The following is a 17583-nucleotide window of genomic DNA, read 5'->3' on the forward strand; positions in this document are numbered from 1 at the left end:
GGAAATGAGGTTGCGTACCCTCAGCCTCAGGTCGTCCCAACGCTTGTGGCAGTCATTCACGCTCCTCACTGCCACGCCCACAGCGGTGCACTTGCGTGCAGCTTCGGCCCACACCTCCTTCCTCCGCTGCTGTGTGGCACGCCGTTGGTCGGCGCTGAACAGCATCTCAGCATTGTCCACAATGTGCTCCACCAAGACGGTTAGCTCCGCCTCGCTGAAGCGCTGTTTGCGCTGCCTCTGAGCAGGAATCCTGGCAGACATGCTTGTGGTCCCTTTTGGCTTCTCAGAGTCAGGATTGTGCTTGTGCTGGCTCTGGATGGCAATGGATTGTGCTTTTATATGATGGCCGCCTCTCTGTTTCCTGTTTTGGCGATCATGGTATTTCCGGTTCCGTGTCCGTGGCGGCGGAGGCGGAAACGGGTTTTGCGCCACTTGTGGCTTCGTTATTTCCATTTCCGTGGGGTATTCCGTGACGGCGGTAACAACGTTTCCGAGTCCGTGTGGTGCGCGCGACCGACAGCGTGTAATCGGGCGGTTTTTCCGCACCCTTGCGGACACGGAAACGTTTTTACCGCCATCACGGATTTTGCACGGTCCCGGACTGGCAGGTTGTAATGAGGCCCACTATCTCTATCGTGACGTGTAGTGTACCCAAAATCCCTCACGCGCCGTGATCCCTCCAATTGTATTTTTTCTGCCATGAGGGAGCCCAAGGCTATAGTGAGCGAGTACATAAAGAGAGAAAGTAGTAAGATGTCTATGTTCCTTCCACCCTGAGCAGGGCGGTAGGGAGGGCGCATGTGAATCTAAGCATATACAATCATCAGAAATGCTATTACGGTAAGTAATGCATGTCTTCTGATGCTTGTTAATCTGCTTAGAATCACATGCTGTGCATAGACTAGCGAGCAGTACCCGGAGTACGAGATGGGTTGTGAGAAGGAACAGTAGAGAAAAGATGTCTTAGTACTGCTTGTCCCACCTGAGAGTCAGACCTAGAATGAGTGTCTAGGCAATAGCGTTTTGTAAAGGTGTGTACAGAACTCCAGGTTGCCGCTTTGCAAATGGACTCGAGGGGAACATTTGCAATTAATGCTATGACTTCAGTGCCTCGAGTAGAATGTGCTCTAGGCTTGAAGGGCAGTTCTCTCTTAGCAAGAGTGTAACATAGTGTGATGCATTTGACAATCTACCTTGAGATAGCTGATTTAGAGACAGGATCACCTTCTCTACCAGCTGCCACCGAAACGAAAAATTGGTTTGTTTTCCTCAGTGGTTTAGTTTTTTCCAGGTAGAACATGACTGCCCTGCGCACATCCAGTGTGTGTAGGGTTCTTTCGGCCATGCTAGTGGGATTCTGGAAAAGGGTAGGTAGTTCAATGGACTGGTTCACATGGAACTTCGATATGAATTTAGGCGCAAATCTGTGGTGCGTGCCGAGAACTACCTTATCTTTGTGGACTGTAACAAAGGGGTCTAGAACAGAAAGCACCTGTAGTTTGCTAACTCTTCTGATATAAGTGATAGCTACTATATGTCAGGTCTTTCAGACTTGCTTTATGAATAGGCTCAAAGGGAGCTCCCATGAGCCTAGTCAAAACAACATTTAGGTCCCATCCAGGAGCTGGGTGAGAAATGGGAGGATAAATCCTCTTAACACCTTCCATAAAGGCCTTAATCACTGGCATCTTCCACCACAACACTTTTTGTTGTGATGTGGTGTAGGCTGACAGAGCAGCCAGATGAACCTTTAGGGAATTGAAGACTAACCCAGTGTCCAACAGATGGGTTAGGTACAGCACAATGTGTGTAGGTGAGCAATCGATGGAATTGACGCCCTTGGAATTGCACCAGATGACAAAACGTTTCCATTTGCTGGCATAGCAATAACGTGTGTTCAGTTTCCTTGCTTCCCTGAGTATGTCCATGCACCTCTGAGCGAGCTGTAGGTGTCCAAACTCTATGAACTCAGGAGCCAAGCTGCTAAGTTCAGAGTTTGTGGGCATGGGTGTAGGGTCTTCCCCCTGTCCTGAAACAACATGTTGTACGGGCAGGGTAGTTTAACTGGTGGGGATTAGGGACATTTCCATCAGGTGACCGAACCAGGGTTGGCGGGCCCACATGGGGGCCACCAGTAACATGGTAACTGGTTCCTGGTGCATCTTGTGCACTATTTTGTTGAGAAGGGGAGTCGGGGGGGGGGGGGGGGAGCGTAGACAAATTTCCCTGACCAAGTTATCCAAAGACCGTTCCCCTTGGATCGGTTCTGGGGGTACCTGGAGGCATAGTCTTGGCATTGGGTGTTCTCCTGAGTAGCGAACAGGTCGATCTCTGGGAAACCCCATTCTGCGAAGACGTTGGACACAATGTCTTTGTATAGCCGCCATTCGTATTCTTCGGGCAGAGGAAAATCTCTGCTGAGCACGTCTGCCAGAAGATTGAGTTCCCCTGGAACATGTTGGGAAAACAGAAACATCTTGCGTTTGAGAGCCCATATCCAAATGTTTTGGGATAGCTTGGATAGCCCTGGAGAGTGAGTGCCCTCCTGTTTGTTCAGGTATTACATGGCTGTAGTGCTGTCTGTTAGAATCAGCACTGTCTTCCCTTGTAGTTGCACCTCAAAGGCCTTCAAAGCCTTGAGCACTGCTAATAGCTCCAGTAAGTTTATATGGTTGGACGCTACTTGAGGGGACCACACTCCGTGCGCTGTCTGCTGAAGCAGGTGAGCCCCCTATCCCGTGAGAGATGCGTCTGTCGTGAGAGTGGCTTCCACTGCAGGGGTGGGGAAGGTCTTCCCCTTCAAGAGCTTTTCTCTTGACCACTACTGCAGAGAGAGTACGAGGGCTGGCGAGACAACTACCAGATCTTCCCATTGTCCGCTGGCCTGACACCACTAGCTGTTGAGCCACTCTTGCATGGGATGCATACACAGCCGCGCGTGTGGAACCAAGTATATGCACGACACCATCATTCCTAGCAAGCGCATGGCTTTGTGCACCGTCACCTCCCGACTGGCCACCTATTGAGGGATATGAAAAAGCATGTTCTGAACCCTCTCTTAGGAGGGGAAGACGAGACTGTCTTCCGTTCGAATTGGGAGCTCCCAGAAATTGTTTTGTTTGACTGGAGACTAGACTGGATTTCTTTTCGTTGATTGAAAAACCAAGACTGGGGGGCGTGGCTTGGCGCCATGGCGAACAGTCGGGTCCGGTGAGAGCTCCCGGCCGCGACCGTGTGTTTGCCCGTTATGCCCCAGTAATGTTCAGGTTTTTGTAAGCAAAGTCAGCGTCCTGCGGAGCCTGGGGGCTTCTGCAGCCCATCCTTCAATGCCGCTGTCCTGAGGCGAACGAGGACTGAGTTTGAGGCGAATCCCTCCGGAGAGAAGTGTCGAAGCGGGCGACAGCCCAAGATGGCGGACCACGTTGTGGCGTAACCTGATTCCTCTCCAGCTCCAGAGCCGAGCAGGAACAGCAAGTGCCCACCCAGGAGCTGATCGCAATCCTCCCTTCCGAAGTGGCTGAAGACTGAGTATTCAATACCCCCGACGGAACATGCACCCGCGGCGGCGCAGTGCCCAACTACAACTGCAGCGGGTCCCGTCTACGAACGAAGCCCTGGGAGCACCTCGGACCCGGAGTGGGAAGCCCGAAGTGCAGGACCCATGGATCAACTGTGAGCGGAGTGCGGCGGTGTGGGGCCCCTTCTCCTGGACTCAGCCCATCGACGTCCACGAGGCTTGTAATTCCCCAACGCCAAAGACCGTCTGACCAGTTTGCACCCGTGCGGGCGCAGCGCCCAACCACAACAGCAGCGGGTCCCACATCCAAGCGAAGCCCTGGGAGGGCTTCTAGCTCCCGCGTAGGGGGTCTGGAACACCGCCCAGCCAGCAGCCGGATCCACGGGGTCCAACCCGGGCAGCAGCGGCCCCTACCCCGCTCACAGAAAGAGATATTGAACACCCCAGCCCCGGCGCGGAACCGCACCGGAATATCAGCTGACTCACTGCTCCCGACCGCACTGGCTTACACCCGGCTTGCGCCTGTGCCGGCGTAGTGCCAAATCGTAAAAACAGCGGGCCCCCGTCCTCGGATGAAGCCCTTGTAGTACTCTAGCGTCGGTGCGAGAGGTCTGCACGCCGGGCATGAAGAACAAAAGCGGGCAGAGTGTGGACGCATCTGTTCTCCGCCCGTGGCAGGGGGGTGGACCCAGCACCAAAGGCCCGAAGCACAGAACCCGACCTCCTCCCCCCAAACTTCCGGAGACTACCCCAGGCCCCCATCAGACTCCGAGTCCCTGCAAAGCCAAAATCCGCATGAGTCCTGGAGTTGGGGAAGTGGGGGCCCTCCCTGCAGAAGACTGCCACCAGCAAATTCCGGAGCCCAAGAGTGCTGGGCCCCTTCGGCAACCCCTGCGCTGGGGACTCGGGGTCCTGTTCTCAGAGGAAGGTAAGGCGGCACCTGCCGCACTACTGGGGAGCTCCCAGCATCTACCTAAGCACGAACCCTCCTCCCCCTCCCAACAATCCCTAAGCTTTAGGGGAGGCCATATCCTCCCGCCTGCACGGAGTCCCCCCTCTTTTCAGAGGCTCTACGCGGCCAACAGAGTGGCGATCCGATTGAGGACGATACACGGCTTGGTCGCCCTACACCGCCACCACTATCAACACCGCCATTGACGACACTCCAAGCCCTGAAGAACAGAATAAGCGATCACTCGACCTACCCCTCAGCATAGTTCCCGCACAAACCGGCCCGGCCGGGAAAACTAGGGTCAAGAGGAAGTCACCTGCCTTCTCACAACAACCCATCCCGGGTCGGGGGGCGTGCAGGCCCCGGCTCAAGGCACAAGGAGTAATGTCCAGGAACCATAAATCATCCAAACAAACGGACATCGCGACCCTGCTGTCTGCCAACATGGGTGAAAAAACCAATAAAGGGGAGCGCAATGACAATGCTAGTACCCCTCCGGATCCCAACTCCGAACCGCCAACCCAAGCTGTGACCAAAGCCGACCTCCAGGAGCTCCTTTCTGCGATAACGAAAGAGTATCAAAAAGGGACAGAGGAACTAAAGGGCAAAATCTCCTCCCTCGACAAGAGAGTGGGGGAAGTCGAATCTAGAACAGAAGAAATTGAAACCACCCTGACTGAACAAAACTTCGAAATAGGGGAAGGGGCGGATAGACTGGCCGACTTGAGGCCAGATGCGAAGCCCTCGAGAACAAACAAGAAGAGGCTGAAAACAGGTCCAGGCGCAACAATATCCGCTTGAGGAGAATCCCGAGCTCGGTCCCCGATGAAGAGCTCAGCGCCTACGTCAACGACTTATTTTGCTTCATCAGAACGCTCCCAGACGGAGCCCCCCTGGAACTGGACAGGGTACACAGGGTCAGATCCAGACAAAATGCAAATGTCACGCCGGATATTTTAGCAAGAATCCACTTCTACAAAGTCAAGGAAGAAATCATGCAGGAGGCGAGAAGTTCGGCCCGAATTAACTTCCGTGATGCCGAAATATCCCTGTACCAAGACCTATCTATGGCCACCCTTCCAAAAAGAAAAGCCCATAAGCCTCTCACCGAATGGTTGCGTGAAAGGAAAACAACCTATCGCTGGGGCTTTCCCACATCTCTACTCTTCAACTGGGAGGGCAGGTCCGGGTCTATCCCATCCCCTAGAGAAGCTGAGCGATTCATGAATCCGGAAAACAAAGAGGGGTCCTGCCCTGACGACGCCGTGGAGGCCCCGGGGATATCCCGTGGAGACCCCACCAGAACCTGGACCTAGGTTCCGGGTCGCCGCAGACCTCGCGGCCTCCCGGGAAAGTCTAAAAGGGACAACAACCGCTGAATGGGCAGCCTCAACCATTCGAACCACACGCTCCTCTCTGGCCTGACTGTCTACCTCTCGGACGGAACACCGAAACGCCTCAAACTACCTCCATCAATCAGGCTCTCTAACCTCAACCTGAAGGTTTAATGGCCAACAGAAGAGGCAACGTTTGCCTCCAAGCAGAGTTGAAACAACCGGTCCGGCAGATTGCCCTGTTGGTCGAAGGCTGGTCCGGAAACCTTTTTATTGTTTGGGGTGAGGAGGGAAGGGGGGACGAGGAGATCTTCACGAAGAGGGAACAACGGAGGAACACAGCAACGGAAGACGAGGAACAAGAAATCTTCAAGGAGTACTACGAACCGACCCACACAAGAATCAAAAGATAGGTTCGCTGGACAAAACTCTAGCCATTACGACCTAGAATGTGCAGGGGTTCAACGCACCTAGAAAGCGGAAATCAGTGGAGCACAAACTATAATACTTAACAGCTGACATAGTCTTCATCCTGGAAACCCATCTGATTGCGGAAGACGAAAAGCGACTAAGGTTCCGGCGTTACCCAAAATGCTACTTTGCCTCTGCCACACAGAAAAAGAGAGGCGTTGCCATACTGCTAACTCGAGATCTCCCACTAATGAGATCACCATCAAAAGAGACCCAGAGGGCAGATTCCTGCTTTTGAAGGGCCTCCTAGTCGAACTACCGATCACCCTGGTGGCTATTTACGCGCCAAATAAAGAACAAGACCAATTCCTCCACAGTCTCCTCCCAATCATCACGACCTTCTCTGTGGGCCACTTGCTAATCGGAGGAGACTTCAACCTCCCTCCGGACCCGAGAGTAGACAAGACGCTCCCAGCCTCGAGGGAAGACTTTGGCAACTCCTTGGCCCTGGCAGAATTCCTGCGGGAAACCGAGACGATAGATATCTGGAGATTCCACAACCAAGGAGAAAGGGACTACACTTTCTTCTTGCACGTGCATAAAGGCTACTCGCAGATCGACCTCTTGCTAGCCACTAACGCCATGGCCCCCTGTGTGGAGAATATCCAAATTGGACCCATCGCAATCTCAGACCACGCGCCAGTCACGATGTCGCTGCTTCTGCATGGAACTCCAGAACCTGCCCAAAGGCAATGGAAGCTGCAAGACTACATCCTTACTGACATTGCGGCCAGCTCAGACCTCACAGAGGCAATTCGGAATTACTTCACCGAGAACACTACCCCAGACTCCTCAACGGCAACAGTGTGCGACGCCATGAAAGCGGTGATCCGAGGTGTGGCAATGGATCTGACAGCGAAACACAAGTGCCAAAACCTACTGAAGCAACAGAAGCTCGAGAAGAGACTTGTAGAACTGGAAAACAAGCTCAAAAGCCGTTATACGAAAATGACGCACCATGAACTAAAAAGAGCTAAAAGTGAGCTTGAGATCCACCTAGCAGACCGAGCCGCCAGAGCATTAACCTATACTAAGCAGTTCTACTATCTGAACAGTAACAAAGCGAACCGGCTCCTAGCATACAAACTGAAGAAACTTCAAACCAGGAACCACATCTAAGCCCTGCGGGACAGAAACAGCTCCTTACACCATCTGGACTCTGAAAAACTCGAGTTAATGGTGCAACACCACAAAGAAATCATGGCAGGGCCTCTGTCGTCCACTTCAGCTATCTCTCAATTCCTGGCCCGAATCCCAAAGACACAGCCACTTCTGTCACTTTCCGATCTGGAGGGCCTCATCTCAGAGGAAGAAGTCAGGGAAACGATACGCCACCTGAAAAACACAACACCTGGTCCAGACGGGCTAACCGCAAAATTTTACAAAAAGTTTGCTCACCTGCTAGCGCCACAGCTAGCAAACCTTTTCAACTCATTCCTCACCACTGGCTCCACAACTTCGTCCATGAACGAGTCGTTACCAGTTCTGATCCCCAAACCAGGGAAGGACCGAACCCAATGTGCATCTTACAGGCCCATAACGCTCCTAAATAACGATGCGAAGATATTCGCCAAAATCCTAGCAAACCGACTGGCCCCCTTCCTCCCAGAGCTCATCCATCCAGACCAAACAGGCTTCATCCCGGGCCGGAGCACCCAAGATAACATCCGCAGAACCATCAACATCATTGAATCAGCAAACATCGTTGAATCAGCAAACAGGCTGGGCACAAAGCTTGCAGTTCTCTCCTTCGATGCACACAAGGCATTCGATATGCTCGATTGGGGATACGTGGAGAAAACCCTAGGACACTTCGGCTTCGGCCTAAATTTTGCAAAATGGGTCCTAGCCATCTACCAAAGACCATCTACGAACTTACGCCTCAACGGGGCCAAATCCAGCAGGATAAATGTAACCAGAGGAATGAGGCAGGGATGTCCTCTCTCCCCACTTATTTTCGCCCTATCAATGGAGCCATTCGCAGACAGGGTCCGCCGAAACTCATCAATACTGGGCCTAACGTTTAAAAGTGAATCCTACAAAATCACCCTATATGCGGACAATGTGCTCCTCACACTCACCAAACCAGAAGAATCAATATCTCCAAATCAGTAGTACTAGGCATCAATATCCAAAGAAAGTCCAAATCCCACCTCGAAGCAGAGTTCCAGATCCCTTGGGCAAGAAGCAGCATCAGTTACCTGGGAATTCGTATACCCAACAAAACCGAGAAACTGTATAAGACAAACTTTTCGGCACTCTTCAGAGACCTGAAAAATGACATCAACCGCTGGAAAAAACAGGAAATCTCCTGGTTCGGCCGAACCACGGTGATAAAAATGAACCTAACCCCACGGCTGTTATATTACGCTCAAGCACTGCCAGTGTCGATCCGGGAAAAGGCTCTGCAAAAGCTGCAAGGAGAGATTCTGAACCTAGTCTGGGAGGGAAAGAAAGCCAGCATCCCGAAACGCATCATGCTCCGAAGTGCCGCCCTGGGAGGCCTAGGGGCCCTAGACGTAGCAAGGTACTGCCTCACTGCCCAACTGGCCCCGGCCTTTGCCTGGAAACTCCTTACCAACCGTCCTCGGTGGTTACAACTGAAAGAAGACTGGAGCCAGACCCCGCTGAAATCTCTGCCTCACTCCAATGAGCCCAAAAGGGCCCAGGCCCTGGGTCCCCTACCAGCAACAAGAAACACGGTCGCCAGCTGGAAAGCGGCAGCCCGCCGTTGGAAATGCAGAGGCACAACGGGTCCCCTCACGCCAATATGGGACAATCCCGACTTCTCCCCTGGAATCTCACCAAATAGGTTCGCGGAGTGGCGGGCCGGGGGCCTTGAGACTATTTCGGATGTCTTCGAGAGTGGTCGCCCTTTAAACTTTGAAGAGTGCAAAACAAAATTCAAGATTCTGGAAACGGAAAGGTTCTGTTACATCAGATGAGGCACTGGCTGTCAAATCCCCAGGTCAGGAAACAGGGCAGGAGAGAGCTCACGGCATTGGAACCCACCCTCTCTGCAACCCCCCCGAAAGGGAAAATATCCACACTGTACAAAATACTAGATAGAACAGACCCCACTAAAAAGGAACCGTACATGGCGAAATGGGAAGAGGACATTGGAAGACCAATCGAACCAGAGAATTGGTACCACATTTGGTCCCGCGCAATGAAAAGCTCAAAATGTGTGACGAATAAAGAAAGCGCGTTCAAAGTCTGCTACAGATGGTACAGAACTCCGGTAATCCTAAACAAGTGCAACCCAGCTATCCCGGTGCAGTGCTGGAGGGGGTGCCCGGACCGCGGAACTCTATTCCACCTCTTCTGGTCCTGCCCGAAAGCCACCCTATTCTGGAGGAAGATCCTGGAACAAATTAAGGAAATCACCAGACTCAACATCCCCTGGGAACCAGGAATCGTACTACTGGGGGCGACAGGAGATGGCCAATTCCCCCTTACTGGCTGCCTAGCGGACCTCTGCTCCCATCTCCTCACAGCCGCCAAAATCACCATCGCCAGACTTTGGAAAAACCCGGAAGGCCCGTCCACGCAGATGTGGGGGACCAATTGCTGGGAAATTGTCGCAGCCGAGAAAGTCACAGCCACCAGACTAGGCAACAAACCCAAATTTGAACGCATATGGGCCCACTTCCTGGACTACGTGCAGCAATTCCCAGGGGTGGCGAGGCAACCCCCAAGCTTGCGCTGGATGGAAACCCAAGACTGAGTCCCTTCACACCCCTGAACTGTCACTACCCACCAGTCCACCCACCCCGACATTGAAGGTCCTATGTCAAAGTACCCAGCCCAAGCACAGCTAAAGAGTCGTATCGGACCTTGAAACTATTTCCTTGTTGAAAAAGACAGTCAACTCTTCCTAATGTGCACACAGCTCCTTGCCCCCTGTACCGCTTCTCCCTCCTCAGTTGTAGTTAACCATTTTATTAAATCTTAGTTACATAAAGAGTGGTTCTCTCCCACTATATGTTTTAGCAAGTTTGTAAAAGTATGTAACAATGACAGAATATGTATGACTTGTTATGCCAAAATAATAAAAATAATGTTGGAAAAAAAAAAAAGAAAAACCAAGACTGAAGAGAAGATCTACTATTTTTTGGGTGTTTGAAAAACATGTGTCGAATGAGTCCCCCGTGATGAGCCAGTCGTCGAGGTAAGGGTAAACTGGGATAGACAGTCTGCGCAGGTGTGCTGTAGCCACTGCCAGGACTTTGGTCAATAACCTTGGCGCCGAGGCGATGCCGAAGGGGAGTACCTTGAATTGGTAATGCCCGTCCTCTATCATGAACCTTAGATATTTTCTGTGCGCTGGCAACATTGAAATATGAGCAGCGAGCACTCGATGGAGACGTGATCCGTTAGTGCTCCCAGGGCCGCCGGCTATATCCTGCATGAATCCTGACTAAATGAGTGATCCAACTCAAGAAAATAAAGAAACTGTGGCGGAAACCTAATAGAACGACTGGCTGAAACAGCGGTTAAATCTGCCGTACGTATCCAAAGATACTCCCCGGCAAAGAAAGTGGCACCCGGCGCCGACGAAGAAATCAAGATGGCCGAAGGCAGTAGATGATAGCACAACGCGGCGGCTGACAACCACTGCAGACGAGATATCATCACGGGCGAGCTAACATCTGATGTGTGGCAGGCAGAAGATTGTGAACCCAGGAATATTAACGCGACACAGCCTGGAGAGAGATAGTGAAATCGACATCGACACAGATACTCGTGGTCCCCGAGTAATCGGACACACTGCCCACACCCATGAGGACGAGTCATCCTGCTGATGGAGGACCCATCCGGCTAAAACCCTGTGGTGTGGTCCATTACTTAAGCCCAGCAGGGGGAAAAAGATCAGCTCTGAGGATACCGGAAAAGCTGTCCTGAGCTCAAAGACCGGACGGGAAACACAACAGAAGGTCGCGGGCGCTCCGTGATACGTAGAGCGCCCGCTGACCCACCGAGGCAATCTGCAGCGCCGAGGCCTGGGAGCCGGAGAAGTCAGTGATGTACAGCATGGTAAGGAGAGGGGGAGTGTTATGCTCACCTGGCTCCCACAGGGGCGTCGGTCGGACCCGGACAGCTGCGGTCTCCACCCACGTGATGCGTAGTGCAGCGATGACTGACTGGATCTGCCCTCCTAATCTTGTCTGCTTAACCCGTAGATATATTCTCCTGCAAGTGGAGAGATGGATTTAGCCACTTGTGGATTCAAGTGATGGCACCCCCACAGTCCTCCCCAACTAATCACCTCCGAAATGCCCTCACAGCAATCTCACCTTATATTCTTGAAAGATGAGCTCTCCATCCTGCGTGGATTTGCAGGGGCGCGTCGATTCCAGTTACTTCACTGGTTTGAAGGCTCGGGAGAGTTCCGGAGAGTATTGACTCTGAGGTGAGGACCAGCAAGTATTAAGTTCATAGAGTTCAATATGTCCAATGTTCACTCTTGTTCCCACCTTCCTTTCTTGTCTTGCAGCTGGCTCGTGAAAAGATGCTCTTGTGGCAGCTGGTAGCGCTCAGGTAAGAGTCTGTATTACCCGGCGCTGTCCGGTAAATGTTGCACGTGGAAAACATGTTGTTTTGTCTCTCTTTACAGATGCGGCACGTGAAAATATGGAGAGTCACAAAAGGATGCCTCCGGTGGTAAATCAGGTAAGTCTATGGTGGTAAGAATTATATTTGTTGGTTCCCTCGGCTCACCTTGTGGTTTTCTTTTGTCTCCTAGGTGCCGAAGTTCGGTGAAGAAATGATGGAGGCAGCGCCGACCCGAAGGATGCTGTGAAGACTGGTGGGTATGGCGCGGCGCTGCAACTGGAGGTGCGGCGCGTGCAGAAATGATGTTCTTTACAGGTCCGGAGACGAGATGGATCCAGAATCAGGTGTGGAATAGAAATAAGTTTGTTTTCTAACCTTGTCCCTTTCTTTCCTCTTTGTTTTAGGAGCTCCGGATTCGAGGCGGGCGTGGCAGAAGACTGGATGCAAGCTGCAGGCACGGTGAGCGTTACGCTGCTGGATGCAGAATAATGCGAAGCGTGTGTTGCTGGTCGAGCGTGGTTTAAATAGCCTCAAACGTAGTCCCAGGTAAGAAGTCCCTAGAACCACACCCGAGTAAAAAATAGTCCCTGTAGAAAAATAGTCCCTTTCAGGCTTCATGTTGGATTGGAGTCATTTGCAGCATGGTCTGCCTGAGGTTAGTAATGACTATGAGCCTGGTGCCTTAGGCGCCAGGACTGATTTCTACTATGAGCCTGGCGCCTAAGGCGCCAGGACTGAACCCAGATAGCCCCTCGCCGGGGCTGCTGAGGTTTTACTAAATGTCTAGATGCCTGCTCCCGGGGCTGATGGGCTTGGTCCAGATGCCTGGGGGTAGGCATCATGACATCACTCCCCCCCAAGGCCCCTCCTAAAGTTGTTCTTCCCCTGGGCCCTGGTTTGTCTGGGAAGATCCGATGGAATCTTGTCACCAACCGAGGTGCATGGGCGTGGTCACTACGTTCCCATGACCTTTCTTGTGGTCTGTAGCCCTTCCAATCGATTAAATAAACATGTTTTGATTTAACCATCTTGGAGTCCAGGATATTGTTTACCTCAAATTCAGGTTCTCCATCTATCAAGATGGGGTCGGGTGGTTTGGTTAATCTTGTTCCTGGTTGAACTGGTTTTAAAAGTGAAACATGAAAGACAGGATGAATGCGCATATTAGATGGTAATTCCAATTTGACGGCTACCGGGTTGATAATGGCCTTAATAGTGTAAGGTCCCAAATATCTAGGGTTAAAAGTCCGAGTTCCCTTCAGAGGTATGTGTTTTGTAGCCAGCCAAACTTGATCCCCAATCTGGTATTGTGGAGTTTCACTTCTATGTTGATCAGCATTTTTCTTATATTTCTCTTTTGCTTGTTTCAAATGTTCTGTTGCCTCTTTAAAGGCTTGCACAATAGTATAATGCAAATGACTAACTGCAGGCATTTCTAAATGCTCAGGCGAATCTAGTTCTGAGGTTCGAGGGTGATGTCCATATATGGTATAAAAGGGGCTTTGTCCTGTTCCTGAATGTACAGAGTTATTGTATGCATACTCGAAATCCATAAAATATCTTTCCAATTACTTTCAGTCGGGTGTAGCATGCAACGTAGGTACTGTTCAAGGGTCTGGTTGGTCCTCTCCGTCTGACCATCGGTCTGGGGATGGTGACTGGTTGATAACCTCACGTCGATTTGCACCAGTTGACAACATTTCTTCCAAAAATGTGAAATTAATTGACTACCTCGGTCAGAGACCAATACGGAAGGAAATCTGTGTATTCGAACAATGTTTTCGAGTAACTCCTTGGCCAGAATTGAAGCAGAAGGTAATCCCTTTAGAGGAATAAAGTGGGCCTTCTTGGAAAAAAGATCCACAATAACTAGAATGGTGTTAAATCCATTACATGGAGGTAGATCTGTAATAAAGTCTAACGATAAGGTGTGCCATGGTGTAGGTGGAATATCCAAAGGTTGTAAGAGGCCAGCTGGTTTTTTCTTCTGACTTTTGTTTTGGGCGCAAATGCCACAAGACATTACAAATGACTTTACGTCTTTTCGCCAGGTGGGTGTAACGCTCACCTGATTCCCGCAGAGGCGCCGGTCTTGACTGGGTGAATGCCGTATCTTCAAAGGTGATGTGTAACACACGGTTGGCTCTTTGGGCTGGACCTCTGTGCACTGTATGTCTGACTCGAAGAGTAAGATGTCTGCAGATAGAAAATATGGGATTAATGAACTGGGGTTATTGGGTGCCTCTCTCCTCTTCCCTTTCTCTGCTCCTGTAGAACCCCAAAGGTTAACGCCCTCACCTTAGGTAAGTGAACGCCGAACTCTCCATCTGCCTCGGGGCAGGGTGCCGTAACCAGTTTCTTCACTGGATAAGGGTGCAGGCCTCTTGACCTCAGAGGACTGCTGTCCGTCGTTAACTGCACGAACGGTAAGTTCTGGGCACTTCAAATGTCTTAAAAGTCTTTTGTAATGATATCTCTTGTTTTGCAGGGTTCCGGCGATGGCGGATGGCGGGCTGATGAGAGTTGAGGATCGAACCCGCGTGAGGAATAGAAGCTCCTGGAAGCACGTAAGTAAGCGCTTGTAGCCTGCTTCACGATGCGCACTAACTGTCCCTTTTATCTTGCAGGTACAAGTTCGGAGCTTTAGAGAAGCCGAAGGGTGCTGGAATACCCACTGGATTCGGCGTGGGAAGGAGTAATGGCACGTGAGTAATAAAGTTGCCCAATGTCTTTAAACGCACCTTCTTTTGTCTTTCAGATGCGGGATGCAGCGCCGAAGGCCTCCGGAGCGTGCAAAGAGCTGGTAAGCTTTTGTCTTTCAGATGCCGGAATGCAGTGCGAAGACCTCCGGAGCATGCGAAGAGTAGGTAAGCCTTTGTCTTTCAGATGCCGGAATGCAGCGCGAGGCGTTGGTGACAGCCGATGGACCAGGTAAGAGATGCGCTGCCACTGAAGACCGTAGTGCTAACCTGTTCTTTCTTTGTCTTTACAGGTGCTGCTGAAGACTGGATTCCAGGATGGTAAGCCTTTGTTCCCTTAGGCCCAGGATCAGAAGCAGAAGACACGATGAGCGTTCTGCTGCAGAGAATGCAGAATAACGCAAAGCAAGATTCATCCATCGGGTGTGGTTTAAATAGCCTCCTGTAGTGCTTAGGTGTCTCTTTCCACAGCCACGCCTAGGTAAGAAAAGAGTTCCTGCTTTCCAGAAGAGTTCCAGTGTTCTGAACCTAGGGAGTGGCTCCTGCCCCACCCAACAGGAAAAGTAGTCCCAAACAGAAGAGGATCAGGGGTTCAACTGGCAGGTAAGTAAGCAGCATGGTCTGCTGCAGGTAAGTCCACCCAAGCATTATGAGCCCGGCGCTTCCAGCGCTGGGACTGGGCATCTTTATGAGCCTGGTGCCACTGGCGCCAGGACATGGTCCAAAAGGTCCCAATTGGGACTGGCTGGCACTCGGAACCTGGGTTATGGATCTGCTTCCAAGGGAGTTGGGAAAACCCTGACCTTTTGGAAGCAGAGATCATGACAGTGGGCCACCAGAATTGTCTCTTAATTTTAGCTTCAGTTTTTGCGATACCTGGCTGCCCTTCCATCAGGGTGTCATGATAATTGGAGATGACTAGTTCTTGTAGTTCCTTGTTTGGTAGAAATAGTCGCCCTTGATAATAAGGTAGGTCATTGATGACTGAGTAGTCAGAGCCTTTCTTCACCCAGTCCTGCAGGGCTGTTGGATCGAAGAGTTGTTGGATCTTTACTTGAATATCCTCTAGTGTCTGTAGAGTGGTTATGCCAAGAATTCTTTGTTCTGAAATTATAGGCACCGGTTCCGGGTTCGCATATGCTTCTCCCATCCCTATTCGGGATAAGGCATCTGCCTTGCCATTTTTACAACCTGGTCGATAATTGATCACGAAATTGAACTCGGCAAAGAACAATGCCCATCGAAGTTGACGCGACGATTGGTCCTTGGCTGTTTTTAAATACCGCAAGTTCCGGTGATCGGTGATTACCGTAATGGTATGCCTGGCACCGAGAAGATAATGCCGCCAAGCCTTGAAGGCGGATTTGATGGATAATAATTCTTTATCAGTAACCCCATAGTTTAACTCGGGTGCCGAGAACTTTCTGGACCAAAATGCTACTGGGTGAAGTTGACCGGTTTCAGGATACTTCTTGGACAGGACAGCTCCCATGGCTAAACTGGATGCATCAGTTTCAACTATGTATGGAAGTTCGGGCCGTGGATGCTTTAAGACAGGTGCAGACGTCAATTTTGCTTTCAGCTCTTGGAAGGCCTTTTCAGCTTCTTCGGTCCACAAGAAGCGTTTGTTTTTTCGCAAAAGTGCTGTGATAGGGTGTACAACATGTGAGAAATCCGGAATGAATCTGCGGTAGAAATTAGCAAATCCGAGCACGCTTTGTACCCCTTTAACTGAACTGGGTGATGGCCACTTGAGGATTGCATCCACCTTTCGAGAGTCCATTCGGACTCCTTTTGGAGTCAGGATAAATCCAAGGAATTCAACTTCCATAGCATGAAAAACGCATTTTTCCAATTTTGCATATAACTTGTGCTGGCGTAGTTTCTCAAGGACTGCACAAACGTGCTTCACATGGTCTGATTCTGAAGAGGAGTACACTAGAATATCGTCTATGTATACAACAACACAGACGTCAATGAGTTCACGAAGGACATCATTCATAAAATACTGGAAGGCTGCTGGTGCATTGCACAACCCGAAGGGCATCACCTGGTATTCGAATAACCCGTACTTAGTGCGAAAAGCAGTCTTCCATTCGTCGCCTTTCTTTACATGTACCAGATGATATGCCCCTTGGAGATCTAATTTAGTGTAGATGCAAGCGTCCTTTACTTGGTCTAGTAATTCGGGGATCAGAGGCAATGGGTATCGGTTCTTAACCATGATCTGATTTAATGCGCGGTAGTCTATGCACGTTCTGAGGTCACCTTCCTTTTTAGGCACGAAGAACAAAGCTGAAGATGCAGGGGTCTTGGATGGACGAATGAAGCCATTAGCAAGGTATTGGTCCACGTATTGTCGTAGGTGAAGGTTTTCGGGTTCCGTAAGGGCGTAGATCCTACTACATGGAGGTTGTGCACCGGGTATGAGCTTGATTTGACAATCGTATGATCTGTGAGGTGGTAGGGTGTTTGCCTGTTCCTTTTGGAAAACATCCTGGAATTCTTGATAGTCCTGAGGTAACTGCACGACTGGAGTAGCGACTGTAGCCAGGCCTTGGTTCAAGGGTTTTTTCGGGTAACAAGTATGTGCACAATCCGGGAAGGTTATTCTCTTCTCTCACCAATCAATACAAGGATTATGTGTTTCCAACCAAGGTATCCCCAGTATTATTTGGAACTGCGGGGCTTTGATGAAATCAAACACAATAGTCTCTCGATGCCCATCCTGACCCAATAGTGTCATCTCTGCGGTGGAATGAGTTACAGGCCCAGAGGAAATTTCAGTTCCATCGACTGTGGTGATGACATCCGAAGTGGTCTTTTTGCAGAGAGATAGATTCATCCTAGAAGCCAACTCGTGGCCCACATAGTTTCCTATGGCCCCGCTATCAATGTATGCCCTCACTACGTGCATACGTGATGGCTGCCTTGGATCTATAAGGACCATTGGTAGGATGAAGTGCGAGGTCTGAGTATCCTTCTTCAAGCTCGGCAAGCGGACCTCTACGCTTGTCGGGCGTGGTCGTTTCCCGAATCAGGCTCTGTTTGATT

Source organism: Ambystoma mexicanum, chromosome 7p, assembly GCF_040938575.1.
Source record: "Ambystoma mexicanum isolate Mex_15411 chromosome 7p, UKY_AmexF1_1, whole genome shotgun sequence".
NCBI classification, from domain to species: Eukaryota; Metazoa; Chordata; class Amphibia; order Caudata; family Ambystomatidae; genus Ambystoma; species Ambystoma mexicanum.